Raw genomic sequence first — 12,222 nt, forward strand, 5'->3', positions numbered from 1 at the left:
GTATAGCAACAAACCTTATCCACTTGTGAACATTTTTACACTAAACTTCTGTCTTCTGTTTTTTCAGATGTCTAGGCATATCAGGAGATATTTTCTATTTCATATTCCTGCATTTAAGTAATAAAGTTCAGCTAAATGGTACAATATAGGCAACCAACCATCCAGGAAATCCTCAAAGCCTGTGTATTGTTGAAGTTTTTTGGATAGTTAAGGAGGATGTCAAAAAAGGGACTTTGCAACTTGTCCATAAGTTGTAAATTATAGGTGATTAAGAAGCCCCTGTGGTGTACTGTAGACTGATTTTCTGCTCAAAATATTAATTTGTCTTCTGTGCACTAGTGTTCACATGTTTAAAAAAGTACCAGCCTGGTGCTTCCCCCCCCCCCACCCCCCAAAGATTATGTCTATTGCATTTGTAACATACTAGAACCAATTATTCTGGCACTGATACACTGACATGATGGAAGTAACAGTTCCTATGACAGGATTCTACAACATTCTCATACATTTGTTGTCTACTATCTGACAAACCGTGTGGCTTTTATTTTTTTTTACACAGAAAAGGAAAAAAAAAATCCAATCAGGAAAGAGAGAGAAAGAAGCAGGAGGCAGAAAATGGTAAAGCAGAAGAACATCACAAAAAAAATTAAATTACAAAAAGCGAAGAGATAAAATGGAGGAATGTCAAGAACCAAGTGGTGAAAGAAACAGCAGTACAGAGAGGAAGAGAAAGGAGATAACTGAACTCAGGGAAAATACAATCAGATTATATTTTGAAAGTAGTTACTTTGTGTATCCAGTGCAGATATCTCTAATTTCAGTGCAGTATGCAAATGTAAGATGAAATTCATACAGTACATGCAGGAAAATTTTACTGAGTCTGTCATGCCAGGTGCAGTATGTTACAAAACACCAACAGAGAACTGCTTAATATTAGATATGCTACAGAGTGAGCAGATTCAAAGTTGTGGATGAAAATCACATAAGTGCGCTCCAGCTGTAGCTTTTTTTTTGAGAGCCAGACATGGTTAAGGGATAAGGGTTTTTACCTCAGTATTTAATAGGGATCCTTACAGTGCACCGTTTTGCCAAGGTGGAATGTGATGCAATGCACACACACAATAGATTGCATATACAATTTATAGACCTTACAAATTAGCATATCTAACAGAGATGCCCTAATGAGAGGCCTGGGTGAATGGTGTGATATTCCCCCATCTGTGGAATCTCCCCCTGGATGGCCCAAATCTCCAGTTTACAGAATATGTTCTAGAGAAGACCATGATTTCCCAAGATAGCGTAGGGCTTTCCAGCCTCATACTACAAGGCCTTTAGGATGCTTGATCTCCTGGCCTACCAGACTGTACTATGGACTATGTTAAGTTATCAGATATAAGGAATTACAAGTATGGATTCTAAGAATACTGAGGATACATAAAAGTTATATAAAACATTTATTAGAAAAAAGGCAAAAAATCATCTTGGCATGAGCGGGATTGTAATGATGTAAAAGATCCAAATAGAGAGGATGTGTTTATTGAAGAGGAACTACTTTTATGTGAATGTTATGTGTATCTTCATCACATTATATTACTTTGAGAATTAATTTATCCAGTAAAAAACAGAGGTGAGGGACAAGAGATAAAAAGATGGACTAATGTTACACAAATCAAAAAGTTTGAGAGAACTGGTATTTTTCCAGGGGTCATCTAATGTAACTCAATAATAAAGTAGCCAATCTGCTAAAACCTACTGAGAATCTAAATTTCAGAATATGGAGCCTTATTTCATAATGAAAAACTTTTTCTGAGGCAATAAATCTCAGTATCCACTGAATGTGGATTTCAGTATATGAAAATACTGGAAAGAAGGTTTTGAACACTGTAAGTTAGAAGATAAAAGAGAACTAGTTAACCCCATACATTTGGATTTCCACTTTTAAAAAAATCCATCCTTGGAAGATTTTAAGGAATGAAAATAGTAATTAATAAGAAATAAAATAGTACTATGGATCAGTTTCTAGACAAATATGTTGTGAAGAGAATAATTGCAAAGTATTGTGATGCTTTGACTTGTATCCCTGTCTCTTCATACTCACTCAGGTGCAGTCCTCATGGGTTGTAGAGTTACAAGAGTCTATGGGAAGCCTTGGGGCAGAATGATTGTTCAGAAATAGTAATCAAAAACTATTGTTTTGTGTCCATATACTTCACTACTTTCTTTAAAGTTCTGATGTGTTTTCTTCAGTAGAATTCTGAAGACTAGAAAAAAATAGCAGAAGCCTGAATATGGAAATAGAGGATCCACAAGGACTTCTTTGTTTAATAGTAGATCTCCCAGCAGTTGAAAAAAGGTCTAAAAGGTGAACTTAAAACTTTTAATTAGTTAAAAAATGAAAAAAGTACTCTTAAAGAAGAAGCATCAGTTTTGAATGCCAAATCCAGGAAGTAAGTAAATCTGTTTTCAACATGTCAGATGCTTTTGAGGGGGCAGGTTATGGAAGCAGTCTGTCATTTCAGAGTTAATTCCAGAAAACTAAACTATGATTTTCTCTGGTAGAAAAGCCTGCACTACTGTAGGGAAATCATTAGTACCTGAGAGAAAGTAGTTCATTAGTTCCCAAATATTGCAGTGCATTTAGAAGACTTCTGGAGTTTTTCATTGTATTTAATGAGATAAAACACTGGGTTTCTCTTCCTCTGTGAAAAAAAAAAATGAAAAGATAATCAGAAAGTAAAACCTAAACTGAGATTTCACGGATGTATTCAGTGCAATCCAGATGACTTTTTCCTGGAAATAAAACAATCAAAGAAGAATTAGCCAATAAAGTCTGTGATTTATGATCCCATATTTAGCTGCTGCTAAAGAAACTGTTTTTAGTGACTGATACAATAAATGGCATTTTGGTATCCTGATTCCACACAATTTTTTTTAAATGCTGAGACAGTCAAGGGTTTGTGGCAAGTTTTTTTGATATTCAGTATTTTGAATAGGTTCTCATGGTTTGGCTGGTTGTTACCCAGTTGAAGAAGATTAGTTGCAGCTTTTTTGTTGTGTTGCTATTATTTACTGACAATAATTGTATTTTTTTCTCGCTATTGTTGTAACATGAGGCACATCTGAGCATGACCACACATCAAGCCTGAGCTTGTAGTCCTAAATTTTCTTGTAGTTTCTAGAGGAGATTAGACAACTTTCCTGCTTTGGTTTACTGTATGTGCTTTTTAAAAGTATCTACCATAGGATAAGATTAAATACTCTCTGGATGATCCATTCTTTTGGCTGCAGAGGAGTTCAGGTCCATCCAGTGTTTGTCATTCTGTAGGTGGCATGTCTAAAGTAGGCTGTGGATGACTATCTCTGAGATCAGGAGTAAAAACAAATTAATCCCATTAGGACTTTATAATTTGTGTAAATTACAAGACACGGAAGAAATGTATTTATAGGCTTTGTGCTGCAAGGTGTCACAAAATGAAGCTGTTGACTATAGCTACTACAGAGAAATATTTTTACTCTTCGGACTTAGTTTTTAATCACCTTTTTAGACATTGGCTGATTTAAAGAATCATAGTCAAAACCTGCAGCTCTTCCTCAAGCAAGCTCCCAGGACTAGACATTTTAAATTCTAATATAAATTTTGTAGGCTAAATATTTTGCTAGAATTACTAAAGTAATAAAAATAATAATATGCATAATTTGTATTTGTGTTCATTTCAATACAGAGATTGTTTCATTTCTAAAGCGCTATTATTGTTTAAAGTGTTATTTATTAGCAGGAAATGGATAATTTAGTGCCTTTCCCTAACTCCTTATTTGAGCAGTTGTTAAATACTTCCAAAAATAATTTTAAGGGGTTCAAATTGTATTTCCTATTTTTACTGGCAATTTACAATTTATGTAGTGAGCATAAATCATTTGCAATCCTTGAATCTTATGAAAAATGTACTCAAACAGTTGAAACTAAACTTTAAGCTTTTGCATGTCTTACTGTTACTACAGCTGCACTAACATTGACTCCATCATCATCCACAAAATTTATGTTGTCAGCTGTCACATTTAAAATCTGTAGCACAGTCCAGTTTTCTAAATGTTTACTAAATCAGTTCAAATATTTATGAAGAATTGAAATGTTGCATATGGTCTTAGAAGTTAGACCATTTATTAGCATCATAGAGGGGTGGGGTTCTGTTGGTTTTTGTTTGGGGTTTTGGGTTAGTTTGGGAGTTTTTTTAGTACAGGCATGAAAACTTTACAATAACATCTGGGACACACTCTATGAAGACACTGAACCAAATCAATTATGAACTGCATGGTCTGCTAATTACTGCTATGTATGTTTTACATGTAAAGTAGCACAAAATAGTGCTGGTTTTAAATTTGCACCTTGCAATGCATTATTCAAGTACTATTAAAAATATCACAACCTATTCAGTGATTAAAAATTAAGTTTTAACAGCCAGGATTGATAAAAAATGGTGCAAAACGGTAGTTGGAAGTAGTCAGTTGGATTGTTCTTTAAGTTGTTTATCATGAATATACATATGAAGAAAATGTTAAGTAAATTCTGAATAAGCTGGTTTCTTCCAAGTCAATGTATTCCATTAAGCTAAATTCTTGTAAGTTAATGTATTCCAAAATTTAAAAAGACACAGGAATGAATTGTAATTCGTACAAGAGAACAGTAAAGGAAGTAAGGACTGGCATTTTTCTGTCCTTTTCAAAAATGATGCTTTGGGTCCTCTGACCATGACGGGAAATCAGACTATCTCCCTCTGACACATCCAATATATAGGTCTGCCTTACTCCTAATAAAAAATGAACCAGGAATATGAGCCTGAAATTTTGTGATTTTTTTTCCTTTTCTAAAATACACTTCTTCATGGTCAGCAATTAAAAGGTGTATTTATGTCCCAGATCTAAAAAATTTTCATGTGACTAGCCCTTTTAAGGCTATTTGTTGAAATGTAAATGTCTATGCAAATGTTTAGAGGTTCAGTGTTAAAAGAACAGATGCAAATGATTGCTGTAGAACCTCTAGATGCATTTCCTTACAAAGCTGCTGCTTTCTAAAATAAAGCATATGCAATCACACATTAATTCTGAACTGCTCTATGTAATTCCTTGTTTATGTCCTTTGCCTTTGGAGAATGATTTGTATGGTGCAGTTCACAGTACATAAAAGCATTTTGAAATGTATTGCTATTTGGCTTACATCTCTGTTTGTATAGAGTTCAAATACTGGTTGGTATACTTGAAATATAGCAATATTTTATCCATGAAAAATAGGTAGCAAATAAACTATGTTGTGTATTATTATTATCATTATTATTACCACCTTTTATATTATGCTCTAATAAAGCTTACAGGTTGCAACATATGTAATTCCTTGTTGATTTTAGGGGATAATTATTGGTTCTCTTTGATGCTGCTTTAATACACATTAAAAAAAAAATCTAATCAAGACTTAAAGAATTGATTTTAGTTATCTTTGTCTTGTGCTAATGATATCTAGATTTCTTCTGGAAAAAATAGTTTTGAAAGAATAAAATCTTTTTATTTTAATGTACTTGTAACAATTGGTTTTAGAAACTATTAGTTAAGCATGGTTTGTTTATAAAGACTTTAGATAATGAGGATGTTATATAAACATCCTGATTATTTTAAACTCCTGATTATCAAGATAATCAGATCTTTATAATTCAATTCAACAACATTCTTTTTTTCTTCTTTTATTACAGTCCATCCTAAGTAGCTTAAGTTGAGATATTTGGATGACCTTACAGTAGTGAACCTTTTAGATGTAATTAGAAATACCATAAGATCAACCCAACAGTTCAGTTTTGCATGAATACATACAGTTTGAAGCTGTGTGTGTCTTAAAAATACAGACAGAAATTCAGAACTCATATTTTCTGGTATTCTGGAATACTTAGGGCTCAAATACATGGTTTTTTTACATTGCTTTAGATTGTCCATTTTAAAGACTACACTGTAGTTCAGCATAGTCACAATTATTTTGAGAACATTGTGATTTATACAATTATTACTTTTCTAGATAGTAAAACTAGTGTGAAACCTTCATGTTGCTATCAGTGTATATTTGGGGTTATGGAAAGAACTATATGTAGATGACCATTTAATAGAGTTGGAAGAAACACATTTTTTTGTGTGAATGGTAAGCAAATCTACAGGGTTGCGCAGTATTAAGCCAGCTGGAATCAGTGCCCAGGAGAAGTTTAAGAAGCTAGATTGCTGAGATGTGGGGATTTAGTGAATTTCTCTGTACTGGGAACAGGTTAAGAAAAGGGTCTTGAAGCATTGTACTGACTCTGTCATTCTCGATGATTGCACTAATGTGAAGGCTTTCCTTTTCCTGAGGAATAAATTTATACCAACTTTTACCCATTGTTTTTCTATCTGCAGAGAGAAAATATCAATAGCACGCTAAAAGAGCTGCTTTTAAAAAAAAAGAGGGATCCCTGTGGGAAGTAAAAATGATCCCCATGTCTTAAAGGGTAGTGTTAATCAGATGTGAAAATTATAATTAGTATGAAATTATAAGGTAACAGTGTGATGTGTTTGCTAGAATCTTACTGATAGCTCCATAGATAACTTTAGAGAGTTATTGAAAGTTAAATGGTTAAGTGGCCCTTAATTATTGTAACAGTTTGGTTATATTTTTTGAGAAGTAATTATTTTCTAGAACATAGTTCACAATTTAACAGTGGGTTTTTGGCATTTAAAAATATTAACAAATATTTTTTCTGTAGTATTCACTGAGAATACATATTACTTGTAACTGGGTACTAAATACATGAAGAGATTGTTTCTTTTTTGTTTGGTGGATGGGGAGGGAGGGTGTTTGGGGGGGGGGGGGGTTTGGTTGTTTTTTAAATCAAATGTGGAAAAAGGATCCTGGCCTTTTTTACACATTTTGGACTTGGCTTGGAGAATCTATTTCTGGAAAAGTCTCCTTTCTCTCTCTCTCTTCTCTTCTTTGGGTTTTCTCTCTCCCTGCAGTAAAGATTTCCTGTTTTTAACAAGTGGTTTCCTTTGCAAAGAGGCAGAATAGATCAACCTTAATATTATGAATTCATCAAATGATAGGCATGTGCATTTTAGCACAAACATCCAATAAAAATAAATACATCTGCAGCGAACATGGTAAATTATATGCAAACTTACACTATAATAATAAACAGGAAACAGCAGCATCTGAATCTGCAACTGGCTTCTCAGGAGGCTTCATGCTTCCAGCTGTGGTAGCAGCTGTGGATCTGGCTCTGGGATTCCTGCTGAAGTAAGTTGACAAAGGGCTGATTACAACATGGAGTTCAGTTTCTGCTTGGATTCATTTTCCTTTTAATGCACTTTGGTTAAGAAATGTTTGCTCATTTACCCTGTTTGTGGTTTTATATCCTTCATTTCACAGGCACTGGGCTGATGTGATTATCACCATTCCTAGTGACCTTGATCATGGGGACCTTGTACTGTCTATACCATTTGTGGAACATTGAAATTTGATTTTAGCATACTGGAAGAAACTGAAAACTCTTTTCCTCTTCCTTCTCCCTCCCCATCCCCAGAGGCTTTTCAGCATTTTTGTTCAAAATATTACTCAGTAAAGTTGTGGGGTTTTTTGTTTTTGTTTTATATACATAGGAAACTATTTAGTAGAAGACTGAATGATACTCATCTTTAGTGAAATCTGCAGACAGACGAGAGATTGGGTAAACTCTGCCAGACGAAACAAGTAGAAAACTTTTTATTACTTTTTCTTAAAGGAAAGGATTTTGATTTCTTAAACTTGAGTGAGCAAAACAGCATATACCTATGTGTTGCTAAAGCAGCTGTATCAATGTGTTCACTTGCAAGTCCTTTCCATCTCTGGCTTCATGGGCTGTTTTCTTTTTTTATGTGATGAAGATGTAGTTAAGCTATGTCTGGCCTTGATTCAGCAAAGATTTAAGCACATACTTAGAATTAAACACTTCCATTGCAGATTCCACTTTGTGAACTCCCAGATATTTGCTTCTGCTCTCATACTGTGGAGTGTCTCTGGTGAATATTCTGAGACCAGGACAGTCTTTTTCATTATGGTATATATTTTTTTTCAGTCCTGCTATCTTTTTAGAAAACATCTGTATTCTCCAACTTAATTGAATTCACAAATTAAATCCCAGTTGTCTCTGTAATTTATTGCTCCAACTCTTCTCTTTGCTCTGCTGCTTTTCTTCACATAGGATCTTGCTTTTTCTCCTAAGAAATATAGATACCATATCCTTTTCCTTCTGTCCTTTCTCCTCCACTGTCAGAGCAGCAGAAGTTTCTTGTCTACTTCCATCTGTACCCCCTCCACTTGCCCCAGTGACCTCATGTTCTGTTCTTCCTCTTATTTCTTGCCTCCCTTATTCTCTTTCTTAACCTCTCACTGTCCTCTGGCCCTTTTCCACTTGCAGTATAAGCAAGCATTTGCCTCTTAAAGAATTGCACCTTTGACCCTACTTGGTTCTTCATATCATATCTCATCGCCTATCTCTTCTTCATTCCTAAGCTCATTGAAGGCGCTGTTTATAATTACTGTCTGGAGACCCTCTTCTGTGAGTCTCTCCTATAACTCCTACACTTTGGCTTCTGTTCCTTGCTTGCAACTGCAACAGCTCTCACCAAACTCCCTGATGACAAGATCTCGGATACAGTAGTCTGTCCTCATTCTTCTTGATTTGTCAGTAGTGTTTGCTGCAGACTATTCCTTTAACTTGTGTCTTCTGTTCTCTCTGTGACTCTGTCTTGGTAATTTTCTTCTTTCCAAGCAGTTCTGCCGAATGTCCGTTAAAGTTGTTTCCCATGTCAGGTGGGTGGAGGTCTTGGGGCTCTGATTTGGTTGTATTCTCTTGTGATTTTAATGCCGTATGGGTTCTTTCATACCCAAAAATAAAAGAAAAATATAACAGCCAAGTTTATCTGTAGATAACCGATCTACCTTTGTATGGAAACCTATTTTTACTTAATGAGTTGAAATAAAAAGTAGAGATGTGATAACATTAGATTTGAAAGTGAAATATTTAAAATGCAGCTATCCACTGTAAAAAACACACATCCACTTAATGGTTTGGAAACACACAAATGCAATTACAAAGCATCCCACTCAGCACTGCTTAATTCCAGATACCCTGGCAAATACTCAGACCAGACACATGATTATCTTCGCTCTTTCACTCAGACATTCATGTTTTCTCCTTTCACATGCTAGACTCTCTGTACTAGCAGTACAGTCCCCCACTAGCAGTACTCAGTGCTTGCCTGCGTATGTTCTAGCTTGCATGTGGTCTTCTGCAACTAACTCAAATTGTGTCAAATTGTGTTCTTTAACATCTTCATAAATGACTTCGACACAGGACTGGGAAGGATACTAAGCAAGTTTGCAAATGATACAAAACTCTTGAGGAGCAGTCAACTCCCTCAAAAGCAGGGAGGCCCTGCAGAGAGGCATTGACAAATTAGGGGGCTGAGTGATCAACCAACCACGTGAAAGGAAAGTGCTGGATTCTGCACCTGAGATGGGGCAACCCTGTATGTACAGAGAGACTGGGGAATGAAATGCTGGAAAGCAGTGCCACAGAAAGGGATCTGGGGGGCCTGGTTAATGGCAAGTTGAATATGAGTGAGCAGTGCCCTGGCAGCCAGGAGGGTCAACCCTGTCCTGTGGGCTATCAGGGACAGCATCACCAGCTGGGCAAGGGAGGAGATTGTCCCTCTCTGGCAGGGACTCACTTTGAATATTGTGTGCAGTTTTGGGTACCACAACATAAGAAAATATTTGTGAGCATTCAAGAAGAGAAACAGAGCTGTTGAAGGACCTTGAGGGGAATCTGTATGAAGAGTGGATGAAGTTACTTGGTCTGTTCTGCCTGGAGGAGACTGACAGGAGACCTCATTGCTGTTACAATTTCCTCATGAGGAAGGGTAGACACTGATCTATTTTCCGTGGTGACCAGTGACAGGACCCAAGGGAATGGCCTGAAGTTGTGCCAGGGGAAATTTGGGTTGGATATTACAGAAAGGTTCTTCACCCAGAGGGTGCTCAGGCACTGGAACAGACTCCCCAAGGCAGTGTCACAGCATCAGCCTGACAGAGTTCAAAAAGCATTTGGACAGGGCTCTCAGGCACATGGTGTGATTCTTGGGGAAGGTCCTGTGCAGGGTCTATGACCTGGACTCAATGATCTTTGTGAGTCTCTTCCAGCTCATCTTATTTTGTGATTTTGTCTGCTATTTTATGTCCTCTATTAAAAATTCTTACCCTGATACATGGCTAGAGTGCACTTTACTCTTTTATAGCTGCATTTTAAGTATTTTGCTTTTAAATCTAATGTTATCACCACATCTCTACTTATTTCAACTCATTAAGTGAAAATATTAGATAAAATTCTCCCAAGCTCATTCTTGGTGAACTGTACTGAAAATTTGTTTCTTCATTCTCCATAGGACTTTGTTGTCTCTCTGGTAGGAAGTTCTTTTCCTGTCAATTTCTTTCAATAATTCCTATTTTCTTCAGTTTAATATTGAATATCAGATGCCCAGATAGATTATATCTACCATATTTTCCTTGTTTAAAATGTCAGTCTAGTTGCAATGGTGTAAGTATGCAGAGAGTTCATAATCTCAAACAGATTTGTGTATTGTAGTAGGCAGATTCCTCAGGTCACCACATACTTTCATACCCCAGCAGGCCCAGCTGAATTATGTGAGCTCAGGCAAGTTTTTGCTCTCTGGTGTGAACCACAGGGAATATTCTGTTGTTCTGTAGATGCCTTTTGGCCTGCTTTTACTTTTGTTTGCCCTACTCCATTCCAGATGTAATTCATGCCACATTATCACTACCAAATACATGTCTTCTTGATCTGACATATGCAGCCATTAGGAACCTGTAAAGATATGTAAATAAAGGGAACACATGCACATACGTACTATATGTTTTGCATTTACTTAGAATTTAGGACTGTTCTTAATCATTTCATAAAAAGTGCTGTGGCTGATATTGAAAATAATTTTAGTGGGTGTATGCAGTCACTAGCTGTAGGCACTGTAGTATTATGTAAAAAGCAATCCTTTGGGTCTGAAATTCTTCATGCTTAGTTTCATTTGAAAAACTGTATGCGTAAAAGAAATTAAGGAAATTATCCTGAATTGCTTTTGAGTTATGTGTCACTGAAAATCAGGACAGTGTTTAACTGTTAACAGTAGCTACATTTTTATCTTTAATGTAGATGTGAAGGTTCAGAATTTTGGAATTTAAACAGTGACATCTAAATTGGGGCCGATAGTTAATGAATTCTGTGGCCAAGTTTCAAAAGCCTGGTTTTCATAATGCCATACAGATAATTGAAATCATGCATAGTAGGCATCTGGATTACAATTATGAGCAGGATGTAATAGATCCAACCACTTTTGTGGAAACAAAATTCATTTCCATTTTTTTGTCAAAGCTAATCAAGCTCTTTTTAGATTTAAGGTTTGCTTCATTTTTACTGTTACTTCTAGTGAGCCAGTACCATGCCTTCATATAAGAGATGGAATATGCTCTGTGCATTAAAATATGGGCATTTTTTTCACAATTTCTTTTTGCCTGTTACTGATCCTAATTTCACATTCTATCAATCAGTTTCTCCTTCACCTGGAAAGAAACAATACATCCTTTACCCCATGGACCTTGACTACATACAAACTGGCATCTGTTCAATTCCTTTTGCATTATACAGTGTATAATTTTACATTATATTCTTCAGTGTTGAGCGAAAGGGAATGATGGGAGATCGATGAAGGCTCTTGTTCTCCTGTTAAGCAGTTGTGCAACCTCCCACTGGGACTGGGGCTCTGCAGGCCTCTGAATCTGTTGTAAATCCTTTTACAGTCACTCTTTTGATTTTGACTGGATGTTTCTGGTTGGTTTAATCATATTACTGATCAATTTAAGATAAACAATTAGAAATTTAATTAGAATTTCGTGGCTCTTAATTGTTGTTAAAAAGAGGAAATTCAAACTGAATTCTTTGCTAATAGAGCATTAGGGCTGAACAATGGAAGTTTGGTTGTGGCTTTCAGTTTTTGTTCTTTGTGGAGCCAATAGCTGCTGAGGGACACAGTTTGGCTTCTCAGTTTCTTCTTGTCCCAAGGCATACCTAAATGACAGCTTGCAGTGGAACTATAATACTTCTGGGG

General features: G+C 35.9%; 1 protein-coding gene across 1 annotated transcript in view; it reads left to right on the forward strand.

Annotated features, from left to right (window-relative positions):
- HMGCLL1 (3-hydroxy-3-methylglutaryl-CoA lyase like 1) overlaps positions 1–12,222 on the forward strand; it is a 77,142-nt gene that overhangs the window by 31,267 nt on the left and 33,653 nt on the right. The gene's annotated exons all lie outside the window — the stretch shown is intronic.

Source organism: Zosterops lateralis, assembly GCF_965231275.1.
Source record: "Zosterops lateralis genome assembly, chromosome: 3".
In the NCBI taxonomy this organism is placed as follows: domain Eukaryota; kingdom Metazoa; phylum Chordata; class Aves; order Passeriformes; family Zosteropidae; genus Zosterops; species Zosterops lateralis.